The following is a 22,035-nucleotide window of genomic DNA, read 5'->3' on the forward strand; positions in this document are numbered from 1 at the left end:
TTTGTTGTGTATTTATTTTTTTATATTTGTTTTGTATTTATTTTTTTTATATACAGTTTTTTATATTTTTTTATATATATTTTGTATTTATTTTTTTTATATATATTTGTATTTATTTTTTATATATATTTTGTGTTTATTTTTTTTATATATTTTTTATTTATTTATTTTTATAATATAGTTTTTATATATATATATTTTTATACATACTTTCATTTATATATATTTTTATATATTTTTTTATATTTGTTTTGTATTTATTTTTTTTTTATTTATATACATTTGTATATATTTTTTTATATATATATTTTTTATACATACTTTTATATATGTATATATTTTTTTATATATATTTTTTTTATTTTCACTTTATTTTTATTTTTTTGACAACTACAAATATTTATGCAAGTTATTTATTTTCATATTTTTCTTTGTATGAAAAATTAAGCCAATGCTTCGCGTGACTCTAAAAAACGGGTTCTTAATCTTGTAATAAAAATATATGTGCGTGCATATGTATTAAGGTACAAACGAGCTCGTGAGTACTCCAAATGCAATATTTTTACATTTCGTATTTTCTCTTTTTTTACAGTTTAAATTGCGTCGTATTTTAAAAATGTATCAAAGCAACCAAAGTTGATAAGGTAAAAAAAAAAACATGAAACCGCGAAATTCCAGCCATGTAATTTATCAAAGTTAACAGCTGATTATATTTTATTTGTTTATAGCCGTGGTTTATACAGAGGAAAATGCACATCGGACCAATAAAAATAATACTACTGTGATAATGAAATAAAGAGGAAAATTTACAGAGTTCTTTCAATAAGCTGTAACTTCACTTCTACAAAGATCTTGACACTGAAATTGCGAGGCATGGATTTTTATAATGGGAAAATTGCGCGAATTTTTCTTCCACATTTTCACTATTTTTTAAAATAATGATTTATCGAAGGTTAATTTAACTATTTTTAAAAACAACAAAGTTCTATCGAACCTCAACCTCATAGGTTCACTGGGTTTTTTCGGTTTCGCTTTATTCTTTTCTCACTGCCGTTCCTTTGACAGTTCGTCCCGCACATTTATTTAATAATAGAATTTTAATAAAATTCGTAGTATTATTGAGTAATAATAGCTTCAACTCAAAACTTGAATTAATGAAGAGTGTGGGAAATATTTAGTATAATGTATATTGCTTTGAAAGAAAATGTTAAAACGGGCCGATAGAGGTGTATATCCCCATCTTAAAACTGAAAACCGCACCAGCCGGAGGCTTATAGTTTTTAAGTATTTAATGTTTAAGTTCTGTAATTTAGCGAAAAGTTGTTGTTGCCATCCACCTGAAATAAAAACGAAGTTCGTATGCAAAGATGTTCAGTGGAGGGTTGATTGTAAAATTGCAGTATTTTTTGCTGTAATTTAAAATTGAGAAATATTTTTTGTAAATTTGTAGAATTTTTGCATCGAATTTTATCCGCATGGGCGGCTTTCGACCGCGCTTCAAAAAAATAACCCTCATCAGTCCAACTCCGGCTACGCAATCCACAGTATTTTTGCTTAGAACTCCTTTCCGTGTTAAAACCATTGAACCCAAAATTAAAACGTCATATGCGTGTATGTAGTAAGGAGGCACAATAACCCCCATCCCCATCATTAACACTAAACTCAAATACTTAATTATTGTTCATATTTTTGTTTTCATTTGCGGGCATCCTGCAACACCATACTATTGTAATTCCAATCTTCTTCTTATTCGCGATTAAAATTGGAAAGTGATTGTATGGACAAATGAATTTGCATTTAATTTTAATAAAAATAATTCGAATATAAGGATAAAAATAAGTAAAAACACGCGTGTGAGTGTATATTTGGTGAATTTTAGTGAAGTGTCAAATTATAGTGAAGTTCCCGAGGGCATTTTGAAGGCAAATAATTACGAAATTATGATTTCCCCGAATAATTTGGAATTATAAAGAGTGTTCTTTAACACCTCCACCAAGTTTCATTAAAAAAGACATTATAGTTTGCCAAAAATAGCCCAATAGACATAATTGCGAATCCCGGCCAAGAGTGTTTATAAGCGAATATTGTTACTTTTCTGTACTTACATATATTAAGTAAAATATGAGTCTGTAATAGGGAATTTTTTTAAGATTATGCAAAAAAGAAGCATTTTTAACGTTAAATGTTTTATTAATTCTTAATGATAACTTATAAAAAGTACTATGAATCAAAAGGCTGATATAGTGACTACATTTGCGTGTTATAATTTACAAATTCGGTCCACGCACTTAGACATTAGAAGCAAATTTATCATGGAAGCAATGGAAAGCCAACCCAGCTGATCTACTGATATCACCTTTAATAGATTCGCTTTGGTTCTGCGTTGATTTTTTCTTAAATCACCAACACACTCTTAGTTTTTGCCTACCGCTGCCACACCCCCTGATACGTCAGCAAGTCAGCTGATTCCTTCAAATTCGCTGAGAGTCGTTTAACGTTCTGATGTTGGCCACACCTTCTGAGCTTTCTCCACCGTAATAAAAATCAAAACCGCTGTCACTATTGGGAAAAATTATTTATATCATTTCATGACACGGGACCCATGAAATAGTTACACTAGTCACTCACAGTCACTCAATTAACACGTTTGATATCACGCCTTCGGTACTGTACTTTGCCTGGCCTGCCTCGACATGGCATTATGGCTATTAATAATATTTTTTTATTTTATTATTACAACAATGCAGTAATGGAATGCAAAACACACCACTCGTTTAATACTTTTGGGATATTTAAATCGAGTTCCTTTTCTACCAAAACTGACGTGCAATAAATAAAAATAGAAAACGTCAAACGAAATGTGTCGAGTATTTTTTAAGTGCTGACGTTTTTCAAATACAAATTACAAATTGCTTGCTGCTTGTTGATAGTGCACATGTGCATATGTATGTATGTATGTATGTGTGTACTAGATCTCATGTAATAGTCATCATCATCACTGAGCTTTCCCTTTTTAGAACTGACCTACCTCCACTCAAAATCACTAGAATCACATTGAAAACACTTAAGAAGCAAATTGCATGCTCTAGCGAATTAATTGCGTTCGTACGCTATAACGTCTTTTCAGTCTTTTCACGGAGGCCAACACTTGCAACTAGCACAAACAACACGCCGCGATGCCACAATTACAAATGACAATATTGCAAGAAAAATGATAAGAGGAATTGGCAATTTTACGGATGCTAAAAATACTGCGCAATTTCTTGTAACTGGTGGAGAGAGAGAAATGTATGTAAGTATGTGAGTGAAAGGAGAGGGAGGCAAATTCCAGATACGTACATGCACACATACAGTGATGTGTGATAGAATAGAGCCACACACACTTTTTGATGTTTACAGGTATATTTTATACCCGTGAATTTTAACACCTTTACAATAGGAAAAAATCAGTTTAAAAGTAAGTTACGGACAAGAGTTTTACTGAAACTGTCAATCATGTTAAAGCCAAATATGAGAATTTGCACAGAAGTTTGTTGAATTTGGCGGCATAATCTTTGGTCGGATAAGATTGAAATTAATTTATCTTACTGTGGTTAAATATTTAGGAATTATCCTGGATAAAAAACAATCTCCTGAGAGGTACACCTCAGTACTCAGTATTAAAAAAAGCAATGAAAAACCTTTAGACTATAGGGTTTGATTGGAAAGTAACGAGCCTTATTTTTTTAAGCAGTTTTATTAAACCTTTTGGCTTGTACAACTAATATTCTTCAAAATAGGAGCCTTAGCGTCAATACACCGCTGGTAGCGGTCCTTCCACTGCAGGAAACATTTTTTAAACTCATCCGCCGGAATCGCGTTCAATTCACTGATCTGACGTAGACTAGCACGATGGTCAATGTTCAAAAATTCACGAACCCGGCTCACATCTTCGTCTGTTTGCGTCGTCGAAGGCCTTCCAGATCGCTGTTCGTCTTCGATGTCCTCCCGGCCTTCCTTGAACGATTTACCTGGGCACTGGACAGAGATTGGTCCCCGTAAGCCTCCTTGAGTAGCTCAATGGTTTCGGTACTCGTTTTGTTTAGCTTTACGCAAAATTTGGTCGAGTAACGTTGCTCCAACGATCGCTGCATTTTCGCCACTGCAAAATCCCAACACACTTTTAAAACAGCTTTCACGCGTGGGGCGATGTTGACTGCACCGCTGTTGCCAGCGAACTGGGACCGGGAAGGTCCAACGATAATTTTCCCCCACCAGCCGATTCGGTTGATCGATTGGCAGACGCTCTGCGCGGGAAGGCTCATTACTTTTCAATCAAACCCTGTACAAAAGAACTTTTGGGTAAGACCTGGGGCCTGAGCTCTAAAATGACTTGGAGGGCATATCCTGCTATGCGCCCATGCATTGGTATGGTAGACAAAAACCAATAAAATTACAGCTATATCAAAACGATATAGACAACAAAAAGAGGCTGGCATGCCTAAGCACAACAAGGGCTATGAGAACTACCCCAACTGTTGGGATGGAAGCGCTTTTAAATCTACCACCACTACACTTAGCAATACAAGAGGAAGCAGGCGCTCTCCTTTAATTTAAAAGGCAAATTTAAACCAGATCTTACTGGACACTAGAATATCCTAAACACGGTTGAACATGCAGCATGCATGACCCAGGGGAATGACCATACGGAACCCATACTCAATTTTACTAAGAGATACACTATCGATATCTACCCGTCTAGGGAAGAGCGGAACACTAGCCCAACATGGCTACATGATAACTTGCAAAAATGGTATATAGATGAATCTAAAACGCTCCAGGGAGTAGGGGCTGAAATAGTGGGGGTCCAGAGCACACAAATCTTTAACACTGATTACAGATACTACAATTTGCCATGCGGAGCTTTTTGACGTGAATAGTGGAAATCGTATCAAACAAAAGAGGGTTCGGGAAAGTAACAAATTAAAATAATTGTCGACAGTTTATCAGTCCTCAACGCCTTAAGTAGCTTTACGTTTAATTCAAAAGTCCTTTTGGATTGTTGCAATGCACTCAACAAACTGACGACTCTTAATCAGGCGGCTTCCTTTATTTGGTTATCAGGACGTGAGGGACATGAAGGAAACGAGAAGGCAGACTTTTATGCCAAACAAGCAGCGGAGAGAGCCATTTTCGGCTTGAACAAAAACAACCTAAAATCAAAAAATGGATCCAAATAAAAACCAAGGAATACTGAAACGACACAAACAGCCTTTATCACTCCAAAAATTGCTGAACTTGAATACCAACAGATCAAAATCTGCTCTAATCCTAGATAAAAAGAGCCTCAGATTACTCTATGGAGCACTTACAAGCCACTTAAAATAAGCATTTCAATGCAATAGGACTATCTAGCATTAGTTTGTGTAGGTTCTGCTGTAATGAAGAGGAGTCCATGGAACACTTAATCACCAATTGTAAAGCATTAGGTCACAGGAGACACAGAATGCTGGGCTCGTACCTACTAGAGGATGAAAACTTACAAATGCTTCCTCCTAAGGAGCTGGTTCGATTCCTCGCAATATTTAATAATTAAAATTAAGCACTTATGGGCGTACAATAGCACAACTAAGAAAGACTCGAAATAAAAAGTGCATGTTTATAAAACATGCTCAAATATTATTAATAAAAGTCCTATTTGTGGCTGCGCGTCTTGCTGTTGTTGCACAAATGAGGGGGACCTACAGTTTCAAGCCGACTCCGAACGACAGATATTTTTATGAGGAGCTTTTTCATGGCAGAAATACAATCGAAGGTTTGCCATTGCCTACCGAGGGGCGACCGCTATTAGGAAAATGTTTTTCTTCATTTTGGTGTTCCATCGAGATTCGACCCTACGTTCTCTCTAAATTCCGCTTGATAGTCACGCACAACTATTCGGGGCTACGGCGGCCGCTGTAGTTATATTTACTTACTTATAAAACTAGAGAGCTTTCATAATTTTAATTTTTTAACCCTCGTTGGGCACCCAAGTTTGACTAGACTTTTCCGACTTGAGCTTCTAGGTAGCTGCCTAAAATTTAATTTTCTATCGATTTATATATCGAATATAATAAAGGATATAACTTTTTAAAAAGGATCCTCGAACAGGAGGAAAAAAGGCCAGACCCGGGTGCCCAACCGCAGGTTTTAAGAAAGGTATCAAACGGAGGGTTAAATAGTTTTTTAACAAGAATCACTAAATATAATTCTTAAAAAAAAAATTCAAAAATAAAATACTAAAATCCACAAGTCGTGTAAAGCCGGCTTTGCTTTGAAGACTTTAGTTAAAACAGGCTCTATTTCATCGCACGTCACTGTAAAACTTTCAAGATATTCTATTAACGTATACACATACATACACCAATGTGTAACTAAAAGCGGCAGGAAGGAAGGGCGGTGCGGGTTCTTTAGAGCAGCTGACACACCCTATCTAACAGCCACAAAAGGCAAAGTGAAAATAAAAGTAAATCTTGGGAAGATGCAAACGCAGGTGGATGGAAATTTGAGTGACCCTGAGCATTTGAGTAGCGTCCGTCCGGCAGTTAATGAAATCAACAACATTCACACGTACATATCAAACGATAAGACAAATTAAAACGCAAAATATTTTCGGAACGACAAACCAACACACCACCGAAAAGAAAACTGAACACAACAAAAACGAAACACGAAAATTGAACATTGTAATGAAAGCAAAAATATCAACAACGAATTTTTCAAGGTTAAGCCGGTCAAAACAGAAAGGCGAAAACCAAAGAGGGGAGAGCATACAAAATGCCTACATACATATGTCGATATGTACATATAAAACAGATTAGACTGGAATATTATTGAGCAGGGCAGAATTGAGCAGGCGAGAACGAGTACGCGTCACAAAACAGACTGTGTGGGGTTTGCGTGAAAGGGAAGCACGGATGTGGTGTGGGATAAAAATAAGGTAATGGAAAACAGAAACCGGTTACAATAAAAACAACAAACCCTTCTGATAGCATGTCAACAACAGAGTGACTTGAATATGTATTTTATACATACACACATATGTATGTATGTATGTTTGTAAATAGGTATAAAAACAAATAAATATATGTAAATATAAATAAAATATATGTAAGAGCAAAATGTATGTGCAACATGCGGTAGACGCACACATATTTACATATCTTCATAAATATAGTGGGGCACAGCTTATTTTGTGTGGTGCTTTATTCTAATGGAAATGTGTGATAACTTTTGTTTAACTTATAAAGTATTTTCAAAAAAGCTTAAAAGTACATTCAAAGATACATATATTTGAAAACACCATCAAATTGAACAATAAAAATTAAATTGAAATTAAAATTTTTTTAAAGCAAAAATTAAAAAAAAAAATTTTAAAGCAAAATTATAAAAAAATGTTAACAAAAATTAATGAATAAAGGAATAAAAAAAAAAAATTAAGAAGTAAAAAACTGAACAAAATTAATTAAAGAAAAAAAACCAACAATAAAACTTCAAAAAAAACAAAATAAAACCATAAATAAAAATAAAACTAAAAACCATCAAAAAAAGAATAAACAAAAAAAACATGTAAAGCAAAAATTAAAAAAAATTTTAACGAAAATTAAGGAATACAGAAAAATAAAGGAATAAAAAACAATAATAAAAATTAGGGAATAAACAACTAAAGAATAAAAAAAATTAAGGAATAAAAAAAATTAGGGAATAAAAATAAACGTAATAAAGGAATAAAACATAAAAAAAATAAATAAATGAAAAAAATAAAACAATAAAACATAAAAAAATTAAACCATAAATAAAAATAAAACAAAAAACCATACAAAACAAGAATAAAACAAAAATTAAAAATAAATAAATAAAATAAAAAACAATAAAAAATGTTAAAGCAAAAATTAAAAAAAACAACAAAAATTTTTAAAGCAAAATTAAAAAAAAATGTTAACAAAAATTAAGGAATAAAAAAAAGTACAAAAACTAGGAAGTAAAAAACTGAAGAATAAAAAAATAAAATAAAAGAATAACAAAAATGACGAAGTAAAAAAAAATAAAGGAAAAAAAAACACAGGAAAAAATAAAACAATAAACCATAAAAACAGACAAAACAAGAAACCATAAAAAAACCATAAATAAAAAAAAAAAAAACAAAAAACAAAAAAAAAAAATTTAATTTTAATAATAAAAAAAAATCGTAAAAAAAAAACAAAATCGCCTAAGCGGCGCGGTGTACGCGGAAGAATTATTTGTCTTAGATTTTGTTTTTATTTCCGGAATATTAATGACTGTTAACCGGTTTGAGTGCAAATTCAAAAGCTAATACAACATAAAATAAATATATACCCATATTCTCAAAGAAGTCAAACAAAAAAATCCAAACATCCCACGTGTCAACTTCTATGGATTCTAACAGCTAAATTTTTTGCAAAAACTGACCCGACAAGAAAGCAAAGCTTATTTAGAACTACGCAAAAGGTTTATTAAGTCTCAACACTTAAATATGTGTGTATGTAACTATGTATATGTATGTACATAGGTATGTAAGTTTTGAGTTATTCGCTGTACTCCCAGCGATTTTTTGACCAAAACCTGTAGAACTGGTAAATAGCAAAACAACTCTCAAAAGAGAGAGTAACGGTAAAAAGTGCTGGAGCGCAAATATTTTTCTGCAAGAATATATGTAAACGTCAAACGGTTTGTTTACAAATTTCTGCAAATTTTACCTATAAAATAATTAATTGAGTATCTAATAAATTTTCGGAAAATTTTATTCGCAAATAGCCCAACCATTGTTGATATATTTTGAATATTTGAATTAATTAATAAAGTTACCGTCAAAAGGAACGGATCTTTATTATATGTTCGAGCCCGCAACTCTTCACGTGCACCACACACTTAATTGGTTAGAAATTTATGAAAGCATTTCAAAAAAAATTCTTTCAAATAAGAACAATTTCTCAAAACTTCCAATATTTCGTTTTTGTACTCACTGTTTGTATACAAATGCAGCGCTGCTTGTCAGAGAACGTTAAATATAGAGAAGTCTCAATGACTGAAATGGCAGCACTTTTCAGGGGTACTCGTTTTGCGCGCGTGGTACACAACAGCGACATTTTTCACAGAACGTTAACAGAAATATGCTCAACTGCAGAAATTTAACAGCTTTTGAGAATTAAGAGCTTTTTTTTTGGAAACTTTCCGTTTTGTGGCAAAGTTAGGTTACAGGTGCTTTTTGTCTCTTTATTTGCATGAAAATTCATTTTTGAATTTGAATTGATTTTGCGTAATTTGCGCCAAAATTTCCATGTCAAACCAAAAGAGTCTAATGAACTTTAGTTTGAGAAAAACTTTTGATTGACGTCGCGCAATTTTCAAACGCTTTCGATTTTCCGAATTTTTTTAAACTTTTTCGATTTAAAAATGAGCAGAACGTGTCGTGTGCGCGGGTGTTATTTAAAAAACAGTGAAGTGAAATTATTTTCTTTCCCACAGGACCCCATATTAGCAGACAAATGGAGGGAGAATTTACATATTGCCAGGACGGAACATCTTCCATCCCACAACTCATTTGTGTGTGTAAAACACTTTGAGGCATGTGTTGTGGGGGGACAATGTTTGAAAAAGGGTGCCATCCCCACCCTTCGTTTAGGTAAGTTTTTGCGCAATACATAAGTAGGTATGTGTGTTTTTATATTTCGCTAAAGCGAACCTACAAGAATATCAAACACACATACCTACATATGTATTGCATACATTTGATTTAATATTAGGGTGGATAGGTTTTATTGCATGCATTTGATATAATATTAGGGTGGATAGGTTTTATTGAGGGTGAGGTTTGCTAACTGGTAGCATTAGAGTTTTGAGGCAGGAAAGTGGAGGAAGTTAAGAAATTGAAATTATTTTTGAATGTGTATGTGCATATATTTCATAGAAAATAATTTTTTATTAATAACCATAATATTACAATACCCGGCATCCGTTACTATGCCTTGTTGAATAAAATCAAAACAACCAATCAGAAAAATATCAAGCAAAATTATTTTTATTAATTTTCTATCTCAAACCGTTTTTGAACTTTGCATTTGAACAGCTTATGCGGATTGTGAAGTCTAGAGTGTGCTATAAATAGTGGGAAATAGGGAAAACTAAGAGTTTTTAGATTAAATTTAAGCAAATATTATTTATTTATTATTATTTATTATTACTAAGTCAAAACATACAACCATAGGTTATTTTTACAATGATTGACCTTAAGAATAGTTTACATAAAAAGATAAACAGTAAAATCAAAATTAAAATTAAAATTACAGATAGTAGTAAAGATAAAGTATTAAAAGGAAAGTAAGGTAAAAATAGTAGTAGTAGGAGTAGGGACTAATAGGAAGAGATTTAAAGTACATTCAGCAACATTCGATTATTAGTGATGAATGAGAGTGGTGGCGCGGCCTGGGGGCTGTGGGAAGGGAGTTCCATCATAAAAACATGCCTATAACCTTCTTTGAATTATTATACGTTTATATTATATTATAAAATAAATTTTCTTAATAGGGCACGACGATGACCCTACATACAGCTGTACAATTCCAAAAAAGCAACGGAGCTGTTGCGTGGTAGGATGCGTGGTGGAAAAGGGTCATACGTTGTACGAATTTCCTCGACGAGGAGAGGCTCGAATTAGTTGGGCCCTGGCTTGCAACGTGCAACCAGCAGATTCTGACAGGCTATATGTTTGTAAGCGCCACTTTAGTCCAGAGCAAGTAACTCGTTATAAAGTTTTAGATGGGGCTGTTCCATCTTTAAGATTAGAGCCAGTTACTAGAAGTCGCTCACCTAGTACTGGCTCTGATTGGGTTTGCCCGCCCGTTACTAAAGTGTACGTAAATCGTACAGTAGGTGTAGGTGTAGCAAATGATCTCACGTTAGAAGAATTCGAAAAATATTCTATGCTAGAGGAAACAAGGCAGGTACCCAAAAACAAAAACATCTGTGAGGACTTAGAAATCACAAGCAGTAGCGAACGATTTGCTCAGGCTGCTCGTTATTATCGGAGCAATGAAATAAAATTAAAAAAAAGAATTCAAGAGTTAGAAGCAGAAAATGAGAAGCTACTGCAAAAATATAAATATTTGTGTACTCGTGCAGTTCTTGCGGAAGAAACTTCAAGCAGTGATGCTGTAACTTTCGCAAGAATGATCGTCAGTGGCCAAAAAAATCGTTATAGCGAGGAGGAAAAGACATTGGCTCAAAACATCAAAGCATATACGTTTATGCGTGACGATCTAGGTTTTGCTTTGCCCCATAAATCATCCCTTTCGCGTTGGCGCCCCATCAAATATGTTGTTCCGGGGTTCGATGCCAATGTCTGTGATAATTTAGAAAAAATTGTTTCAAATATGTCCGACACCGAACGCATAAGCGTTCTATTATTCGATGAAATTATCATCAAGTCGGACTTGAGCTATAATAAAGCTAGAGATGTTATCGATGGGTTTGTAGACCATGGGGAAGGTCAACGCGAAAACAAAATTGGGAATAAATGTTTATTTTTTATGGTTAAGGGATTGTGCTCCAAATGGAAATACGTGTTTTCGTATTATATCTCCAGTGGTGGTATACGTACGGAGACATTGATGTCCATTTTGGACAAAAATGTCGCACAACTAAAAAAAATGGGGTTAAATTTGAAAGGTATAGTTTGCGATCAAGGGCCCTCCAACAGTAGTATCTTTAAATCTTTGGGGATTTATGAGGATAGCCCCTTTTACGTGCACGAAGGCACAACAATTTTTTGCATGTTCGATTACTGTCACTTGATAAAGTCCGTCCGAAATACCTTGATGAAATATGACATCTTAACATCAGATGGAGTGACAAGCTTCAAGGTGATTGAAAAATTGTTTGATATAGATCAAATGAATCCCCATTTTAAAATTTGTCCGAAACTAACGGAGGCCCATATATATCCCAATTTTATGGATAAAATGAGCGTTTCACGCGCGACTCAGGTCCTGAGCAATTCGGTAGCCTCTGGTATCGACATGGCCTTGTCCCAAAATTTATTAGGCAGTGACGACTACGTGATAAAATGCGCTAAGCCCACACAGATGTTCGTTAAAAAAATGAATGATCTGTTCGATGAATTGGATGCAAAAAGATTCCAGTCGAAAAATCCTTCAAAATGTCCGATTAGGCGGGGTGACAGCAAAAAAATTGATAGATTGAATGAACATCTAGATTTTTTGCGGTCATTCCAGTTGCCGGAAAACGCACGCGTGCAGTGCATCGAAGGTTTCCGCATAACGATTTCAGCGATGCAAATGTTATGCGAGGAACTTTTCATTGAGCACAGCTCCCTCAAATTTATTTTCACCGGGAAAATGAATCAAGATGCGTTAGAAAACTTTTTCTATCGCATACGAGCTAGTCAGGGTATGAATACCCATCCCTCAGCTCACGAAATTCAATACATAGTTGCGCGACTGATCTCAATGAAAATTTTACGCCAGAGATTTGAGAAGAAAGGTTCTAATTGTACAGATGATGACGATTTAAATTTAGATTGGTATATAGGCCCCGAGGATCGTCATCTTGAGACAGAGGTAGGAGACCAGCGAAATGAGGATCTCGTTTTAGAAGAGATTGATGTGGAAGACATACATTTTGCTGAAGAAAGTAATAAGGCTGAGGTACAAGTGCAGCGTTACTTCACAGGCTATGGTATTTACCAGAAAATGCTGTGCAAGTTGAAATGTGAAAAGTGCACCCACGCCATGACGAAAACAAAAGGGGAGCTGAAGTTGCATTCAGAAGCCCTGATAAGATCAAAAAACTTCACGGATGACAGCGATTTAAGGCTTGTCAATCCTGAAGACAGGGTTTTCGAAGTGTGTCGACTCCAAATGGTGTGGTACCGTCAGCTCTTCGCAAAATATGCCCACATTGCAGGTCTTAGGTGTTTAATGTTGTCCGCTCTAAAAGAAAAAACACAAAAAGTGTTTCCCGACTGGTTTGTAGGATCTGGCGAGTGTAGAGATCATCGCGAGAAGCTATTAGATTTTCTCTTAACTGTCCTTTTATTCAAGAATGCAAAGTGGCTCTTGCGAAATGAGGTCAATAAAGTCAAAGAAAGAAAACTACAAAATAAATTAAAAAAGCTGTAGGTTGTAAGCCAGGGCCCCACGAAAAGAGATTCGCCGTTCACACAGGTAATTAATAATCTATTAGCTATCTTTTGCATATGATGATACCTATTCTTTTATTTCAGGGTTTTCCACTTTTCTATATTTCAGGTTTTTTTTTATTTATATATTTTACAGGTATTTTCCGTTTCAGGTTTTCTCTATTTTTTAGTCTATTTTACAGGTTTCTTTTTTATTTTTTCTTCTCTTTCAGCTAGCACCCGAGCCTAGATTTTTAAGCACTACAATTTTTTCTTAATCATGATGGATTGAGAGTAGTGTTTTAAAAATCAGGTAAATCGCAATGACTTAATCGATGTCAATATCGAAGTCGTGTGAGAAATTGTTATAGTATGAGAACAATTTCGTAATTCGTGCTTTCTCAATTTTATATTTTTTTTTTTCATTTCAGGACATGTAAATACCTATTATTTATAGCATTGTAATATATATACATGTACATATAAGATTACTTAAATTGCTTGTGAATAAAAATAAAAAATTAAAATTAAAAAAAATAGTATTTCATTTTCTTAAGGATAGCAATATTTATTTGGTAAGAGGATCTTAAAGAAACATATACCAATAATATAATTGACAGGATTTCATTACAATAGCAATATATTCGTTCAGCTCAATAAAATAAATATCTGCATATGAAAAATCGTTCCTATGGACATGCAAAAGCAAACGCGCATATATAGTACATAAATACATGCATACAAACTGCCATAGCCATACATACATATGAAGCTGCGAGCACTTGCGACAGAAAAAATATTTCGATTTGCTATTGCTGTCGAGAATTTAGAACACATATTTACATACATATATTGATGCATACATATGTACGGAGCCGCGGCCACTCGACTTGACAAAAATTCAAGATTTACCAAATATTGGCAAATAATTCAACGCGAAATATTACAATATTGACTATTTTCGAATTGGCGAGAAAATTGGCATATGGGCATATGAGCATATGAGCTCGAACTTAGTGTTATAGAATATTTTGGATTTTTCAGCGTCGTTGCGACTAAAAAAATCTGACCGCTGCGACTGCGCCTATGAATGTATTTTGTTCTTGCAGTCGCTCGGCTTATAATTTTAGCTTTGGAAACATACGCGTGCAGAGGCATAAAGCCAGTGCTTTGTGTGTGCTGTTGTATGTACATACATATGTATGTATATACTAATAAGCATAGTTTTGCTGGGAGTCGAGAATGTATGTATATGTATGTACGGACATACACAATAGGGCATCAATATGCCAATACGTGAGGTAGGTCATGGTTGCTTCAGTACATTGAACTTTTGCTTAATTGTTTCTTACATGTGTATGCATACATGTACATACATATGTTTGTAGTAAGAAACAGTTTAAACAGATTTTGTTATTAATCCAAATATACATACTTACGGTAACATACGAATATGCTTTTTTATCCTATAAAATATGTAAATATGGAGGATATCTTGGGTTTGTTAAAATTATTCTTTTATTTATTTTGAATATCAAAACTTGTATACAAACCATGCTTGTATACCTCCTGCAATAGGATGTGGATGAAAAATTACAGAACAGAAATAAAAACGTAATGCCTTAAATGCCTTGCAAAATGCTGTCGGTCAATTTTATTTCAAACAAATGTATGTATAACAATGCCCAATTTCTTTTTGTATATGCAAATACATACGTTTCTTTGAAGTTTTCCTTTATTTATTTTAAATTTCAAAGTTTTATACTATCTATAAAATGCATACATATATATTATTATTCCAAGTAATAAATCTAAATTGAAAAAAATTTCGTTTGCAAAGGAACAAATGAATGCATATTCAAATGTAAATATGATATGTACATACATATGTAACACTATAAGAATTGAAGATCCAATGGAACTTTTGCACAAACATAGCTAACATAATACATATACATATGTATGTATATATTGATATACATATATTTACATACATATGTCAAAATACCAAAGCACTTGTATGTAAAAATTTTCATCAAATTTGTATAGTTTTCAATTTACTAAAATGCACATACCAAGATGTGAGAGGTCGTTTTATAGTGCATTTTTTTAAATTAAATCAAAATATTAAAGTTACTTTGATTTGAAATGTTGGCGCATATAATAAATATTCAAATTATTCATCAATAATCATTTAGTTGAATAAATTTTCATTCATCAAGGGAACATATGTAGAAATGAACAAGCAAATTCTTTGCAAAATGCCGTCGGCTAATCGTCAATTTGATTTTCTACAGAAGTAAAAGCAGAGAACGTTATGATATACAGAGAACGTTCTCTGTGTGCAGAGCCAATATAGCAAGAGAGAATTCACTGCAATCAGCTCTGTTAAACCCCGGCCGCGGTTAGACTTCATTTTTGACAATTCACACCATTCGTAGCTCGTGAGACTTCTCTATATTTAACGTTCTCTGTGCTTGTCAGCTTTCAAGAGTTTGTCTGCACTAAATCCAACAACTTCTAAGTGAGGGGAAGCCTAAGTTACTCTCACTCTCACATCTGCTCTTAATTGCAGGATCTTTGCCCACGCGAGCGCTTTTTCCGTTAGCTTCTAACTAATACCTGCAAAATGCACTGATTCCAGGCACCATAAGTCGCTTGCATTGAATTGATATTAAAGGTTTCTATTAAAGTTTGTGCTCTGATTCAATTTACTATAACAGCATTTTCGGGAAAGCCTTTGCAAAGTATATCTACAAACACGTAGTTGCTTTATGTCACCATTTGACTTTAGAGTAGCACGTCGCATCGGGAATAAGTTAGGGGAGTAATTACTGCTTGGGAAACTTATATGTTTATGTACGTATATATGCATAAATATAAATATGTTTATGTGGAACGTACAGCGCATGACCTTGAAAATTTGTATACATCAAAAAAGCTAAGTACACATGCAAACGTATATACAAACATATATTATATAAAGTGTACGCATATACATACATATGTATGGATATATGCACAGGGGTATATTAATTGTATTTCGTGTATGAACATTTCTATGGGCGTTTTCAAGTTCGAGTTTCCTTTTACCAGTGGATTATTTTGACAGCTGCCCAAATTTGATGGCGTCTCGTTTGACAGATGTTAATTAGAATATTTACAATACATACAAAAATTAGTTCAAGAGCCAGGAGCGAAAAAAAATCAATCGAAAAAATTTAATCGACTGACAAGACTTCAAAATACCAACGCATATTCGTTACGACGGTTCAACTGAAAATGTTATTGAAGTGTGGCCATTGGCAATTGAACGGCTAAAATATATTTAGGGTATTTCCAAAGTACCGTACAAACATTATTAGGAATTTTCAGATAATTAAAAAATACATAGTTGGTCGTGATTTCAAGTAAAGGATGATAGATTGCGAACTAGATTACAAGAAGGAATAATTTCGCAATATTCCAAATAACTTTGACCGGCAATAAAGCCCAATTTTAAGCCTTTGGACTACATATATGTAATTCATTAATACCCCTCCCTCCTCCACTATAACTGACAACAAGACAAGAACCCGTTTAACGAGAGTTTAAAAAATAAACTCTAAACTGAAAGACCCTGTGCAAACAATTCCACCCATTGGCGGGAATATGTATTATATTCATATACATATGTAGGTATGTATGCACAACAGTAAATAAGGAGAAATACGACCCGAGTGTGTGTGTGTTTGAGAATGAAACTGCGTCGCAAAAATAAATGCCGGGTGATACTCACCAATGTGAATTTGAATATCCACAGGATGTAGTTAGAAAAAAATTCACAATTTTATAATTATGCCAAGCAGTTAGATTTTAAGAAAACGGAATTCGTTTATAAAAATAATTATATTTGCACTATATTTATTTATAGGAAACTTTCTTTTAACAGTCGCAATTTATGCCATCAAAATCCTTTAAAAACATTTTTATTGAAACTTTTTACCCAAGCAACGAAAAGTGCGTCGCAAATAAAAGATTTTCAGCATTTCTTTTATGTTTTTCCCAATAAAATGTTTACTTAATGAAAATAAGCACGAAGCCAAATGGCTCGTTGCCAGAGGGAGCACACGCATAGTTTGAACTCATGCACAACAGCCAATTGTTGTGGGTGGAGAGTAGGAGGCGGCAAGCATAGACTAGACGCCACATACATACATAGATAGTTATGTTGGCTAACGTGTGTGTTGTTGTGGCTATTGTTTTGGTATTACTTAACATTTTTACATGCACTTTTTATATTGAGCAAATGCGCAGCACCGTCAAAATATACAAAAAAATATAAAGCAAATTATAAAAAAAATTTAAAAACTATACAAAAAAATATATTAAAAAAATATATAAATACATTAAAAATAAAAAATATATAAAAAATATTACAAATTATATAAAAAATGTATAAAAAATATTACAAATTATATAAAAAATTTATAAAAAATATACAAAATTTATAAAAAATATACAAAATATATAAAAAATATATATAAAAAATATATATAAAAAAATATATATAAAAAAATATATATAAAAAAATATATAAAACAATATATAAATAAAATATAAAAAAAACATAAAATATTTTTTTTTTAATATATAAAAAAATGAATTAAAATGAGTATAAACAAATGTAAAACACTATATAAAAAAATATAAAAAATATATGTATAAAAATATGTAAAAACTATATAAACAATATATAAAAATATAATAAAATATTTTTTAATATATAAAAAAATTTATAAACAAATTTATAAAAAAAATATGTAAAAAATATATACAAAAAAAATAAGAGAAAATAAAAAATATATAAAAAGTATATGTCGTTTCTTAGTTTGTGTCATTTCGTCGAAGTGTAAACAAAAAATTTTTTTATACAAAGACTATGTCAGCTTTTGTGCCTACAAAACTTCATTCGCGGGAAGCATTGCTATTTTGCTTCCATCTGAAGAAAAGTGCAGCGGAAAGTTATCGGATGCTGTGTGAGGCTTACGGTGAGAATGCTCCATCAATTTCAACCTGCGAGTACTGGTTCCGACGATTCAAAAGTGGTGACTTTGACACAGCCGACAAGGAGCGCGAAGGAATGCAACCAACTTTTGAAGACGCCGAATTGGACGAAGATCCGTGTCAAACCCAAGAAGAACTTGCGACAACGTTAGGCGTGACTCATCAAGCCATTTCAAAGCGGCTGAAAGCCATTGGAATGGTCCAGAAAGTCGGAAACTGGGTGCCTTACGAACTCAAACCAAGGGATATCGAACGCCGTGTCACTGCTTCCGAAATGCTGCTTCAACGATACAAAGCGAAGTCGTTTTTGCATCGCATTATTACTGGCGATGAGAAATGGATTCACTACGACAATCCGAAGCGCAAGGCAGCGTATGTTAAGCGTGGCGAACCCGGACCATCGACGCCAAAGCCAAATATCCATGGCAGCAAGGTAATGCTCTGCCTTTGGTGGGACCAGAAGGGAATCGTTTACCACGAACTACTGAAAAGTGGTCAGACGATAAACGGAGCACTCTACAGACAACAACTTATGCGATTGAAGCGAGCAATCGCGGAAAAACGTCCGGAATGGGAAACTAGACATGAGACATTGATCTTTCATCATGACAATGCTCGGCCGCATGTCGCACAAGTGGTCAAAACCTATCTCGATGGTAGCGGATGGGAAGTTCTACCCCACCCGCCTTATAGCCGAGATCTTGCACCATCAGATTACCATTTGTTCCGGTCGATGCAGAATGCCCTTACGGGAGTGCGTTTCACTTCGGTTGAAGGTATCCAAAATTGGCTTGATGAGTTCTTCGCCTCCAAAAGCGAGCAGTTTTATTGGGTCGGAATCCATGCATTACCAGAGAAGTGGGAAAAAGTTATAGCTAGTGATGGACAGTATTTTGGATAAAATAGGTTGTACCAATTTTTAACAATAAATTTTTGAAATCGAAACAAAAAACTTTTAAAACTTAGTTGCACACCCAATATATAAAAAAAATGTATAAAAAAATATTTAAAAATATATGACAAAAATAAAAATAAATATAAAAAATAAAAAAATAAATATAAAAAATAAAAAAAAAAATAAATAAATATAAAAAATAAAAAAAAAATAAATAAATATAAAAAATAAAAAAAAAATAAATAAATATAAAAAATAAAGCAAAAATAAAAACTATATATATAAAAAGTATATAAAAAAAAAATATATAAAGAAATATAAAATAATATCAAAAACTATTAAAAAAAATATATAAAGAAATATAAAATAATATCAAAAACTATTAAAAAAATTAATAAATAAATAAAATAATAGATTATAGAAAAAGAACTACAAAATTGCATACCAAAAATATTTCTAGAAGTTACAATTAAAACCCCTAGAATTAATTCGGTCAGTTGCGGTCAAAAAAAAAGAGTAAGGCCGGATTCACACTATGATGCCGATCACGGTCCGCTCTCGGTCCAGTCTCGGTCCGGTAAAATATTCACAAACGAAAAACAATGACTGTATTCACACTATCCGTGCTGTTCAAGTTTCGGTACAGTCACACTCCAGCATCGATCAAGTTCGAAGAATATTTTGCTGGAGCGTGATCGAACTTGCCGCGACTTGTACTGATAGTGTGAATAACGTTGCGTTCTCGGTTCAGTCTTTCGACAATAGCAACCTATTGGAGAATTGAAAAAATTTTCAATTTCATTTTCATTTTCAACGAACGATGAATCGCGACTGGACCGATGTAAGAACACAAATGTAGATGTCGAAAGATTTTACCGAACCGAGACTAGACCGAGAACGAACCGTGATCGGCACCATAGTGTGAATCTACCCTAATGCCTATCGTCGCCAACAGGACAATGAGAGCAATTTTCGCTTTTAAACAAGTCTTCGAAATGGGCGGCAGAAGGGGAAACTTCGTTTTACTTAGTACTATACTCCCAGCACTCGACTCGTTAAAATACACTAGTTGTTGTTGTTGTAGCAGCAAAAACATTCCCCATACATGCACGGTTAATGTTGCTGAAGTGACAGTCCTTGGCCGGATATAAATCCGGGTCGTTCCGGTAACGTACAACCGACTGTCGTGGGAACAATACACTAGTGGTTAGCTTTGTTTACAAGTAGTAGTTGCTGTTTTGGTAATTTCTTATTTTCCCAAAGGTCCACCTGCTGCAAATAATCTCTAACAGTTTTGACTACAAGTGCAAATATATGAATAATTTTTTTTTGTTATCGTTTCATATCAAGATTTGTGTGTCAATTTTTGCTCCTTAGCGTACTTTGCATTGGATCACATTAAAGAAAACTGAATGGCAAAAACTTCTGGCGAAACTTTATTTACAATTTTGTTAGCTTGGAATATTAAAAACAATGTAATTTATTTACATTTGCTCTTCTGATATTCCTCTCAATCCACTGTTATTATTTTGACGGCAACTGTCTGCAGGTATGTCTACGTAACTGTTGCACGCGTTCTGTTTGTTATTTTATGCGTCACAATTTTATTATTATGCTTCCATATCTTTTCTTCCCCTCCGAAGGTGGAGCAGCATTGAGCAAAGACCCTCAAAAATATGTATCTACTTTGTATGTATGCAGATGTATTGTATGTATGAATGTATGTATGTATGTATGCTCAATCAAATCACAAGTGAATTTTGTTGGCGGGTGTGTACTCTGATCGGCTCTGTACGCCCGTCAACTTGATCACGTAGGCCACCAAAAAATTATGTAGGTATATGGCTATCAAGAAAATGAAAACGAATATAGAAACCATAATGGAGAAACTATATTAAAGGTAAATAACAATAATTACTACAAGAAAAAAAGAACACAAACATCTAAAAAAAGTTGTTAAACAAATAAATTTTTGGCTTGAAGTTTTTTTTTTGTTTTGCCGTTAACAAATGTTTTTCGAGCCTTTATTTATTGCTGCTCTTGTGAGTGAATTTTTTCGAGAAGTAAATTTTTTTATATAAAGGGTGGTTAAATTTCAAGGGCCGATGTTGAATGTGAATGACACCTAAAACGTCAAGTTTTTTTCTGCATTTCATTTGACATTTTTCAATTTCAGACTAACTCAATTTGAACCATGGAAAGATAAACGACTTCAACACAACACAACACTGCTAACACTACATACCCTTGTGGTCTATGTGAGATCTATTCAGATCAGCTAGATATAGTTAACCTATACCTACATTTAATAACCTAGAAATTAAGGCTTATTCAACTTGAATAGTGTCCTTATAAAATTTTACAAAATCAGTTGATTTACTCATGTAGTAATATTTGTGTTCATTTTTTTGTTACACTGTTTTTTCCACTTTTATTGCTATTCACGTGGGAATTTATCCTACAAGACCATTCTCTTTCTTATTTATTCAATTGTTTTGTCTCAGCCAGCATTACTCTCACACAAATACTCGCGAATGCCCCCTACAATGCCGTTTTCCTTATTCATTAAATTGTTACTCTTAACCAAAAATACTCTCACAGATGTCGCAAATCTTGATATCCATCATCTTTGATTGGAAGTACAAAATCAAATTGTTGTTTTTTTCTAACTGCTCGCCGAACTACTTCGTTCAAATGAGATGATTTCTGCAACGAAAGGAGTCATTTAAAAATCTCTTTAAGATGGTATGGAGCATATGTAGACGTAGTATTAAGATCCACTCGCTCTGCGAGCTATTATTGCTTGCGACCGACCGACCAAGCACGATATGCTAATGTGCTTAATCTATATATAGGAGATCCGTTGCCTCCATTTGTTCAATACAACAACAAACTGGCTCTCGTTTCCTCTCTTACTTCC

At 33.5% G+C, this 22,035-nt stretch overlaps 1 protein-coding gene across 8 annotated transcripts in view; it reads right to left on the minus strand.

Moving 5' to 3' along the window:
• Window positions 1–22,035, minus strand: part of LOC128857181 (programmed cell death protein 4) — a 67,282-nt gene that overhangs the window by 36,097 nt on the left and 9,150 nt on the right. The window contains exon 1 of one of the 8 annotated variants that reach the window (XM_054092816.1): window positions 3,029–3,113. The exons of the other annotated variants lie outside the window; for them this stretch is intronic. The gene's annotated coding sequence lies outside the window, so the exon portion shown is untranslated. Of the gene's footprint in view, window positions 1–3,028; window positions 3,114–22,035 lie in introns of those variants that run through there. 8 annotated transcript variants of the gene reach the window in all.

Source organism: Anastrepha ludens, chromosome 3, assembly GCF_028408465.1.
Source record: "Anastrepha ludens isolate Willacy chromosome 3, idAnaLude1.1, whole genome shotgun sequence".
NCBI classification, from domain to species: domain Eukaryota; kingdom Metazoa; phylum Arthropoda; class Insecta; order Diptera; family Tephritidae; genus Anastrepha; species Anastrepha ludens.